Genomic DNA, 10,637 nt, shown 5'->3' with positions numbered 1-10,637 from the left:
ATTTAATTGAGCGGTCAGCTAGTTGAACAGACATCTTGGTTGGTCTTAGTTCTCCCATGTTGAGCCTTTTACAGATGGATAAGGGAATTACACTAATGCTGGCTCCTAAGTCGCATAGAGATTTGTCTATGATGAACTTTCCAATGACACAGGGTATGGAGAAACTACCTGGGTCTTTTAGTTTGGGGGGCATGGTGTTTTGGATTATTGCGCTACACTCAGCAGTAAGTGTAACTGTTTCGTTATCCTCAATCTTTTTCTTATTGGATAAGATCTCTTTAAGAAACTTGGCATATGGGGGCATTTGTGTGATAGCTCCTGTAAAGGTAATTTTAATATTCAGTTGCTTCAGAAGTTCAACAAGTTTCTTAAATTGCCCTGCAATTTTAGAATTTGCGAGTCTTTGAGGATACGAAATGGGTGGTTTATAAGGTGGCGGAGGCACATAAGGTTTTTCTTTCTCTTCGGCCTCTTGGGTGTTATCTTCCTTCTCCTTCGGTTCACTTACCTTCTCAGTTGTTGTTTTGTCAAGTTTTTGGTACTTGGCGGGATTTTGGAGTCTTGGATCTACGGGTCCGTCTAGTTCTTTTCCACTTCTCAATATAATGGCATTTGCATGTCCTTTTGGATTAGGTTGTGGCTGTCCAGGAAATGTGCCAGTGGGAGCAGCAATAGATGCTTGTTGTTGATCCACTTGTGAAATCTGTGTTTCAAGCACTTTGTTGTGGGTGGCTAAAGCGTCTACTTTGTTCGCTAATTGTTTAAGTTACTCACTAGTGTGTATGTTTTGGTTCAAGAAGTCTTTGCTTGTTTGAGCTTGGGTAGCTATGAAGCTTTCCATCATTAATTCAAGGTTGGACTTCCTAGGCATGTTAGGAGCATTAGTAGCTGGCTTTTGATATCCAGGTGTATACAAGGCGTTGTTGTTTTTGTATGAAAAGTTAGGATGGTTTTTCCAACTTGTGTTGTAGGTATTCGAATAAGGGTTTCCTTGTGCATAATTTACTTGATCAGTGGGTACTCCTGCTAATATCTGACATTCTGGTGCAGTGTGTGCAAGATATCCACATAACTCGCAGTTTGGAGTTACGGCAGCCACGGTGGCTGCGGGTGGTATGGTCAAGTTGTCTAACTTTTGAAAAAGGGCATCTACCTTTGCATGGACGTGATCAAGGCTACTGATTTCGTACATTCCACCTTTTGTTTGGGACTTTTCTACTGGATTTCTTTCACCTCCCCATTGGCAATGGTTTTGGGCCATGTTTTCAATGAGTTGACAAGCTTCGTTGTATGGCTTGTCCATAAGTGCACCGCCCGACAACGTCTACTATCAGTCTTATGTTATACATAAGCCCATTGTAAAATGTGTGAATGATCACCCAGTATTCGAGACCGTGATGTGGATATATCCTCATCATGTCTTTGTATCTCTCCCACGCGTCGTAGAGAGATTTTGCATCTTTTTGTCGAAATTCATTGATTTGAGCTCTCAGCATAGCAGTTTTGCTTGGCGGAAAATATCGGGCTAAGAAAACGTTCTTCAGTTCTTCCCATGTAGTCACTGAGTTGGATGGCAAGGATTACAACCAAGCCCAAGCTCTGTCTCTTAGAGAGAAAGGAAAAATGTGTAATCTTATCGCATCTTGAGATACACCATTCTCCTTCACAGTGTCTGCGTACTGCACAAACTTGGTCAGATGTTCATTAGGGCCGTCCGTAGGATTTCCAACAAATTGATGTTGTTGGACAGCTGATAATAATGACGGTTTCAACTCGAAATCGTTTCGATTGATAGCAGGGGCAGCGATGCTGTTGTGAGGTTCTTGTTGGGACAGGGTAGCGTAGAACTTAAGAGGACGATTTTGTGGTCCTACTGCAACCATGGTTGGTTTTTCAACTGGTTCAGTATTAGGAAAGAAGATATCGGGAATATTGCACCTTCGTTGGTACTCTAGTATTCAGCGTCTTAAATATAAGAAACGCTCTAGTTCTGCGATTGGTGGTACTAAGTTTTCGCCTTGTGAGCGAGTACTTAGCATACAACCGAGAAATAAGGGAAAGAAAATTAGTTTTTTACCTCAATCTATACTGCGCAATGAAAGAATCACACTATTTGACTAAATCAGATCCCCGACAACGGCGCCAAAAACTTGATACGTCTCGTGACTGTATATAAAATATAGTCTATCGGATACTTGACTGCAAGTGCACAGTCTAGTCATTTTAGTTTTAAAAGATATCGAACCCACAGGGACCGATTGTCAAACTAATGTTATCGATGTTACTATGTTTAGCTAAGGCAATGATTTTTAAAGGTTTGGTTGAATAAAAATTAAATCTAAAGAAAATTAAGTTTTAAAGATAATATTAATGAAGGGATATCAGTATGCAACGCATTAGTTATCGGGGATTCGATAATTCACCGGTGTATATTTTATTTACCAAATACCTTTCAGTAGATAATCTGCACACCATCATACACACGGTTGTACCAAGAGATATCATCATTAGTGAGAGACATAAGTCTCGTGGACCACCGTAGACATCCCTTGTTCTCCTTGAAGGCGACCGTCTGTGTTAAGTGAGAAATAAACCACTTATACAACAGAGGTAAACAACACACGATGGCACCACCACCCTTTGCATTCGTTATATGCAAAGAAAAATAAGTGTCACCCAACAGATTCGGAACGGGATTAAGAGTAGAGAAAATCCTAATAGCGCTCACATCCACAAACTTGTCGATGTTGGGGAACAACACTAACCCATAGATGAGAAGTACAAATATGGCCTCAAATGCGTCCTCACTCATGGCCTTCCCATACACAGTAGCTTGAGCAATGAGGAACTCAGAAGGGAGACCTTGAATTCCACCTTTGGTAGTCATATGAGCACCAACCAGAGATTCATCTATATGAAGCATGTCAGCTATCTCTCGAGAAGTAGGAAAACTCTCCAAGCCACTGAATGGCAACTGGTCTAGAATAGGTATACCCACAAGGTAAGCATACTCCTCAAGCGTAGGCAAAAGCTGAAAGTCCAGAAACGTAAAGCAGCGGTACAAAGGATCATAAAACTGCACCAATACACTCATCAACCCTTCATCCACCTGAGTAGTCAGAAGAGGAAGAAGCTTCCCAAAACGAGCTTTAAAATCCAAAGGATCTAATACATAGGATGTCAAATTCCTTAGCTCTCTCAAGTCTGGTTGTCTGAAACTGTACTTCTTTGTATTTCTTCTTTGTCTTTCCATGTCTGAAAATTTGCAAATAGACCTCTTAAGTTCCTTGAAATTTTCTTATTATTTTGATGATATGGATGCAAATGGGTGCATGAATGCATGAATGCAACAATCACACTCAAGGATCAAGCAAAGCACACCAAACAAAGGTCATGGGATGGATCATATTATCCTTAATATCAATCATCCATTTTGGTGGATTATGGGTTACACCTTATCAACACCCAAGTTCCATTGATATTGAGGATACATGAACGGATCAACCATGAATCAAGGGTTTGTTGCAAGTCACGAGCATGGAGTCTCGGTTAAGAACCACCCAAAGGGAGTGTACTAGGGTTTAACCTGCCAAACATGTTCTATAAGAGGTTCCCATAGTCATCATCCCATCTTTCGGATATTATCAGAGAAACGACTACTCGTATTCCAAAAATATTCTCAAGAGAGACTCTTATGAGTGTAGTATCGCGTAACAATCGTATCAAATCTTACATTTGAACGACCTTCGCACTACATCCTAAGAATAGGCCAAGATGGGCTTGGTAAACTAAGGTCCTTGGCTTCTAAGGTCTATATTGGAAAGAGTAATGTCTAACCACAACTACTTGTGTGACATTATTGATCTCAACATGACCTCCACCAAGTGAATGGACTTGCAAGTCAACTTTCTAAGGAATAACTCCACACAAGTCAACAAGACTATGCCATTCTCCTATCCTAAGTGCACTTGAGTTCGGGTATAGAACTCATCTCACAAAGATCACCAAGCATACAAGGAATTAATATTCAAGAAAATCAATCATTACATACAATACAGTAATCCCGAATTGCACAAAAATATGTCACAAAACAATATACAATACAACAAATATGAAAAGTAGGCAAAACCCACTAGGCAAATTTCCCCAGCAGAGTCGCCACTTTTCTGTAGCGGGGTATTTGTTACCATTAGATATATTGACTAAATCCAAGGTAAATCATACAAGTCGAGTCACCACCGCACTTCTATTTATCCAAAGGAATGGTTAGAAAGCGAACAAAAACCTAAAAGTTTTATCGAATCAAAAACTAGTAAAAATGTCAGAGATCTGGGTAAGGGGGTTGGTTATGCAATGGGAAGGTTTTAAGCACCCAAAACATCCTAGGTACTTCTAGGGAGCCCTTTTCACATTTGTTGTAAGGTTGGTATTTTTTGAAAATTTATTTGTGCAAACATGATTGAAGAGATGAGAAGAGAATATACAAGTTTATTTACATTTTGTGTTTGGATGGATAAACCCATTGCCTACGTACCATCTTAAAAAAAAGATTAGGAGCAAAACCTCGTAGTTCGGGGTAAAAATCTCAAAATGAATTGGTGAATTGATTGGTCTAAAAGCCTTAAGGTCTTTTGTTATCCAAGGGAGAAAACTCAACCTAAAACCACAAATCCACCATGTGAGGATAGCTTCAACATGCTAGTGAGGGGTTAACCCTATAATAAGCATGGAAGACTCATTGTCCATCACTAAGGATATAGGTGAGTATTACATCTACCTCAAGGATAACTCAAACCTAATAGCTAAAGGTTATGAAAAGTTTGATTAAGAAGGTGGCCATTGAAACCACACAAGTATTTTGAATGGTTTATATTTATCAATGAAAAGTATTTACAAAATATGGTTAAAGTGGATTTAAAGATTCAATTCAAAATAAGTATTAAGAAAATAAAATTTGAAAATCAAAAGCATAAGGCTTAGGTTTCTAATGTTGAAAACTAGTGTTAAATGTTTGCACAAAAGTTTTGGCTTGGGTTAGAATGGAGGGAAGAAGAAGAAAGGCTAAGTCCTAATCATACAAGAGGTAAGAGATAAGAGAACAAAACCACAAATGGAGTTCCTCTCTTGAGATCACATTGATGATCCAAGTAGCTCCCATCCTTTGGAATATGCAAGCAAAACAAATATTCAAGCAAGCAAGCACACAATCACAACAAGCTCATAGGAATCTTCCAATGGCTTTTTGATTCCTCTCTCTTGGAAAATCATGGCAATGGTTCCTCAATTTGGCTCAATGTTGGAATCCCTAGCACAAGAACACACACATTAAAAGGTTCTATCAAACAAAACAAGAATGAACAAGAAGGAGTTTAGAAGTTGGTCCTTTCAAAGTCTTCTTCAACATTTATAGCACTCTAAAGGCTCAATGCCTAGTTGCTCTTTGACTTTTATAGCACTCTAAAGGCCCAATGCCTAGTTTCTCTTTGACTCCAAATTTGCATAGGGAAAGTCCTAAAGTCTAAGTCCATTTGTCCATTTCTTTGTATTTGGTCCACAACAATCAAAACAAAACACAAGCACAATGATATATACACAATTATGAGCTCAAGTGAGCAAAAGGCAAATTGCATTTAACATAAACATGTGCTCCAATGAGCAAAGAAAAAAAAACAAATGAATAATATGTACAAGAATAGTAAATTGCATAAAAGTAAAGTGCAAAAAGTAAATGTTAATGGTTAATGGTTAATGTTAGGAGTTAGTGTGCCATAAGGCAAATTTAGCTCTATGTTAAGCAATCGTAATTGGACTTATGTAGAAGTCACAACTATCTGAGACCCGTCAATAATAATGTAGGCAACAACACAAGTTAGAAGTCTTGATTAGTGAACCAAGTTCCCACAACTTGCCATGCCAAAAAGAAGAAGAGAAATGATCTTGTATTGGTTTAAGTCTTTTGTATGATTTATGAAGCAATCTATCCCTAATGCAAAGCCATTCACTTGATCAATTGATCAAGATGAATTAGATTTGAATCAAGGAAGATTAAACCTCCCTAATCAATGCTAACTTATCAATCTTTAACTCATTGATCAAAAGGAAAAGAAGAAGAAGAAGAAGAAGAAATATGGATATGAAGAATAAAAGAACAAAATGCATTAAATGAAATGGAATGTACCAATCAACAAGTGTTGACCGATGACATTGAGGATCATGGTCAAACAATCAAAAACAGAAGTGGGATGAAGATTGGAAGTAGAGAAATGAACAAAATATTTTTAGCATATTTAGTATTTGAAGATAAACTTGAATTAAAATATTAAAGAAAAGGTCAAACTTCAAAATCACTTCAAATTAACTTTGAAAAGTCCAAGTGATTTATCCCAAGTTCAACAAGGTCAAACAAAGTTTGACAAAAAATTTCAGCATTTTTAAAAGGCAGAAACTATTTTTAATCAATTAAAAATGAATAAAAATAACCTAATTGAACTAAAATCTCAAATAAATCTCAAATCAATTAAAAAATTGATGAGAATATTTTTCATAGATCCATCATCATTCAAAGAGGTTGAGAAAATATTTTTGTATTTTTTGAATATCAAAAACTATTTAAAATGAATAAAAAATATTAAAAATCATTTTTAGAAACTAGAATTAAAAAGAGAAATAATGTAATTGATCCCATATTTTTTTTTGAATTAAAATGAGAGAGTTATGATTTTTTGAAGTTAAATGAAATAAAAGAAAATAAAATGGAAATTAAAAAAATCAGGAAAAAGCTTGGCGCGTTGGATGAGATTTCATTAAATGAGGTTGCATATCCTAAGGCCCACATGCGCGCGCTCATGGTGATCCAGAGTCAAAGGCGAAACACAATGTATTATTGAAAGTCATAAGAATGAAAGGCTATGATTAGATCTGGGAAACGCATCCAATGGTCCATATTTGATCTGGCAAAGAGACGGTGGCCAGAGCCACCATCTTCTCCGGCTAGCTCCGGTGGAGATCAAAAATTGCAGGGATTCAAATGTTAACTAAAATGCACGATCCAGGCACCATTCGAAAGAGGAAGTGATGTACATCACTCCTATACCACTCACTTCCACTCAAGATTCCCATTGAGAGAGAAATCAGAGATGGAAGCTTGATGGTGTTCATCATGAACTTGCTTGATTTCAAAAATTGAGCATATAGCAATGATGCCTCTATAGAGAGGACTTCAGACAACACAATATCAAGGACAACAGATCAAATAATAAGGAATTTCGAAGAAAAAACTAGTTGATGCACACCTTTGAATTGTAAAGCTTTGAGTCCCTTTTCTTGGTTCCTTTTGCAAAACAGAACTTCAATGGATCAAATGATGAAGGTTTAGGAACTTTAGATCTGAAGATTCAACCAAATTCAATTGAATTTCATATCTGAATATTTTGAAGAAAATGGATTTAGTTCCTTTGGTATGGTTGGGAAATCACTCTTGCAGCATTTCAGGCGCTTTTAGGTTGAGTTTTGAAGTGAGCAATGCCTTCTATTTATAGCCACAGCTGATGCAAAGTCATGAAGAATTCGTGTGCATGAGAATTGGGTCCTCCATGCATGGGCCTGCACAGGCGCATGTGAGGCCCAAAACCTGGTGCAAATGGATGCCGAGCTTGTGTGGAGGAGGTTTGGACGTGTGATTTGCAAGGCAATGGCTTGTGCATGAAGTTTCATCATGAATTCCATAATTATGCTTAAATGTTCATCTCTTCGAAAATGCCAATTAGAAAATCCAAACATAAGCATGTGGGTAATGGTTGGAAAGGTATTTACATAACGAACAAATTTTATGTTGGACAAAAACTCATTTGAATTGTGGAAATTTATGAAAACAGGCCATGAAGTTCATAGTGTAAAACATGCCTTTGAGAATTTTGTCAAAATGAAACAACTTCAAGCCCTTCTGTTTTGATGATACAAGCCTCAAGTGGAAAAACCTCCAATATCAACGTTGTAGATCGTTTCAATACAATCAAGATGGACTTAAATTTTGCATCATTTGGATTTTTGATGAAGAAGTTATGGGCACTTGAAGTTGGACATTTTTGCCTTTCAATGCATTTGGCCCAAAGTGACATATAATGTCTTGCATTATCACATGTATTTCTTTTGCGATTTTGAAATTTTGTTCAACATGACATTTGAAGTAGACACAATAAGCTTTCCAATGCATTAGATCACTCCTCAAAATAATGAAAAATGAATGAGTTATGTCCTTGGTAAGTTGACCCAAAATTAGGGTTTCAGTCAAAATGACCTATAATGTCTTGGAATGGGAGATGACCTTCCAAGCTTCATTTGATGAACATGAAAGTTGTTCATATTGTCCTTAAGAACATGTTTGCTTTTGGGATCATCTCCATTTGATCAACACATAAAAAGTTAGGTCTCAATGCATTTCAAAATAGTTAGATGAATTGACTGATCAACTTTCCAAGTCCATAACTCATATCTTGATGAATTGATGATTGAGGACACTCAAATAAGTTCAAATATGCATGAAATAATGAATTAAAGAACTTCCCTTGATTGTTTTTGACCATGGGTTGTGGTTGCTTCATGAGCAAGGCATTGTTGATGATCAGATGAATTAGGGTTTCCTTGGGAGACAAGCCTCAAACCCTTTGACTTGCTTTGATCAAAATGATTATTTGAGATACTAGGGAGGCATATTTGATGGATGAGATCTTTGGGGACCATTTCCATGCTTGCCTTCATCTTCTTTTGGCCATATCATTGCACAAAGGATCACCTAGAAGCTTTTAGATCTTGTGACTGCCCAAGCTACAAACAAGAAATGTTAGTGACATATTTTTGTGCTTTTGGTTAGTAAATAAAATGAGAAAAGCAATAATATACAATTCAAACATGCTTGGTGATCTCAAACCACTCACAAGAGGTCCCACCCAAAGGCAAGGGGAACCAAAATGCTTATGATTCTTGAGGCTTTGCAAATGCAATGTTATGATGCCATGAGGGATCTTAGGGCCAAAATTGGGGTCTTATAGATGCCCCTATTTAAGGTCATTCTAGCCAGAGAAGTGAAGGTTAAAATCTTCGTCTCGACGAGGTAGACTGGGCTTAAATAATAACAAAGAGACCTCATGATGCAGATGTATGTATGCAGACGGTAATACTCTATGGGGATATGTGTCCACAAAGAAAGAAATCAGGAATGACTGAAAAAATCCCCTGGAGTAACACACTCATAAATGGGACAGAGACTCTAGGGACTTTACTGGGGAGTAAAGGGATAACAATGCGTGAGCAAGTCACGACTTGAAACTTACGGAGAGACACGAAGGAAATCCATGAAATAAATCAATGGAAAGACTCGAGCTGACTCAAAGATGCATGTATTGGGGAATATGCCAATACAGCAAAAATTATCCGTAACGGATACTTCGAATAAAGATCCGGACTCAGGCTGGGAGAACCCACCAAGGGACTTTTGCTAGGGAAACACCCAAACAAGACTCCTCTGGGGAAGCAACTGGATGAGGTATTACCGATTACTGGATAATAAGCTCAAAGAGGCATGTGATCTGAACACCGATATAAGGGTGAGAGAACAACATGCTCGGTAAGAATGAATATCTAAGAGCGGTATAAAGGTTAGAGATATCAAACATCCGAAAATCATCTGAGGAAAACCTAAAAAGGTATGCTTCAACTCAGGAAAATCTGACTCCGCAAGGGACAAAAAGTCATAATAGGGAGCAGGGAGGAAGGAACACCAGGGATACCGGTTACCGGGCATATAATAGGTGACAAACCAAAGCGTGAATTGGGGAATATTACCAAGACACTCATCATCCAAAAGAGGGTTTAAAAGAAAACTCGATCATAGGATGGACATTCGATTCCGACAAAAGGATACGAATCTTACTCGACTGGGGAAGAACAAAAGGCTTCGACCGAAGAGTGCATGAGATATATTATCTATTACCGTCAGGACGTAGATAACATATTTGCATGGAAGATTATCCACAACCGGTTACTGGGTTAATAAAGGATAAATCGACTGAAAAGGAAGGACATCGGGATACCAAAACTAAGTATATAATGATGACCAATCCAGGGGAGAAACAATCATTACCAACAAAGGGTAAATGAGGGACGACTCACCGGGGGATACATTGACAAAGGCAACGATCTAGGAGACATATCACCGGTTACTGGGAGATATGCTCACAAAAAAAAGGGTGAAGGAATATCAATATCGAATATTGGATAAAGATAACCGTCAAGGAGGGGATTACGTCTACCGGATACTGGGCAGAAAACCACGGAAAAGTAACCGTCATCGATTAGGATGAGTAAAATGGTTAACTCTACAAGGGGATAAAAATAGGATTTACAACTACCGGTATAAGGGTAGAAGACCACAGACTCCACCGGGAAAAAGATGGATAATTACTGGTTACTGAGCAACTATTCATCTAAACTACGGGGAAGCGCAGGAAAAGACGCAAGAAGCCAATCTAGGATCAAACTAGAGAGGCACGCTGAATCAAGATTTGTCCCTATGAGGATATAACTCAATGGGGAAATTCATCCCAATATATGTGTTGGGAGGGAACAGAAACAACCATCAT

The 10,637-nt window shown here is 37.9% G+C and overlaps 1 non-coding gene across 1 annotated transcript; it reads left to right on the top strand.

Moving 5' to 3' along the window:
• The first annotated feature begins 1,389 nt into the window (after positions 1-1,389).
• On the top strand, positions 1,390-1,496 carry LOC127124560 (small nucleolar RNA R71). The gene has a single exon (XR_007804037.1). It is a non-coding gene; the product is annotated as a small nucleolar RNA R71 (small nucleolar RNA).
• The last annotated feature ends 9,141 nt before the right edge of the window (positions 1,497-10,637 follow it).

This window comes from Lathyrus oleraceus, chromosome 2, assembly GCF_024323335.1.
Source record: "Lathyrus oleraceus cultivar Zhongwan6 chromosome 2, CAAS_Psat_ZW6_1.0, whole genome shotgun sequence".
Lineage (NCBI taxonomy): Eukaryota > Viridiplantae > Streptophyta > Magnoliopsida > Fabales > Fabaceae > Lathyrus > Lathyrus oleraceus.
Note: the sequence above shows the minus strand (reverse complement) of the source record. Positions and strands in the feature narration are given on the sequence as shown.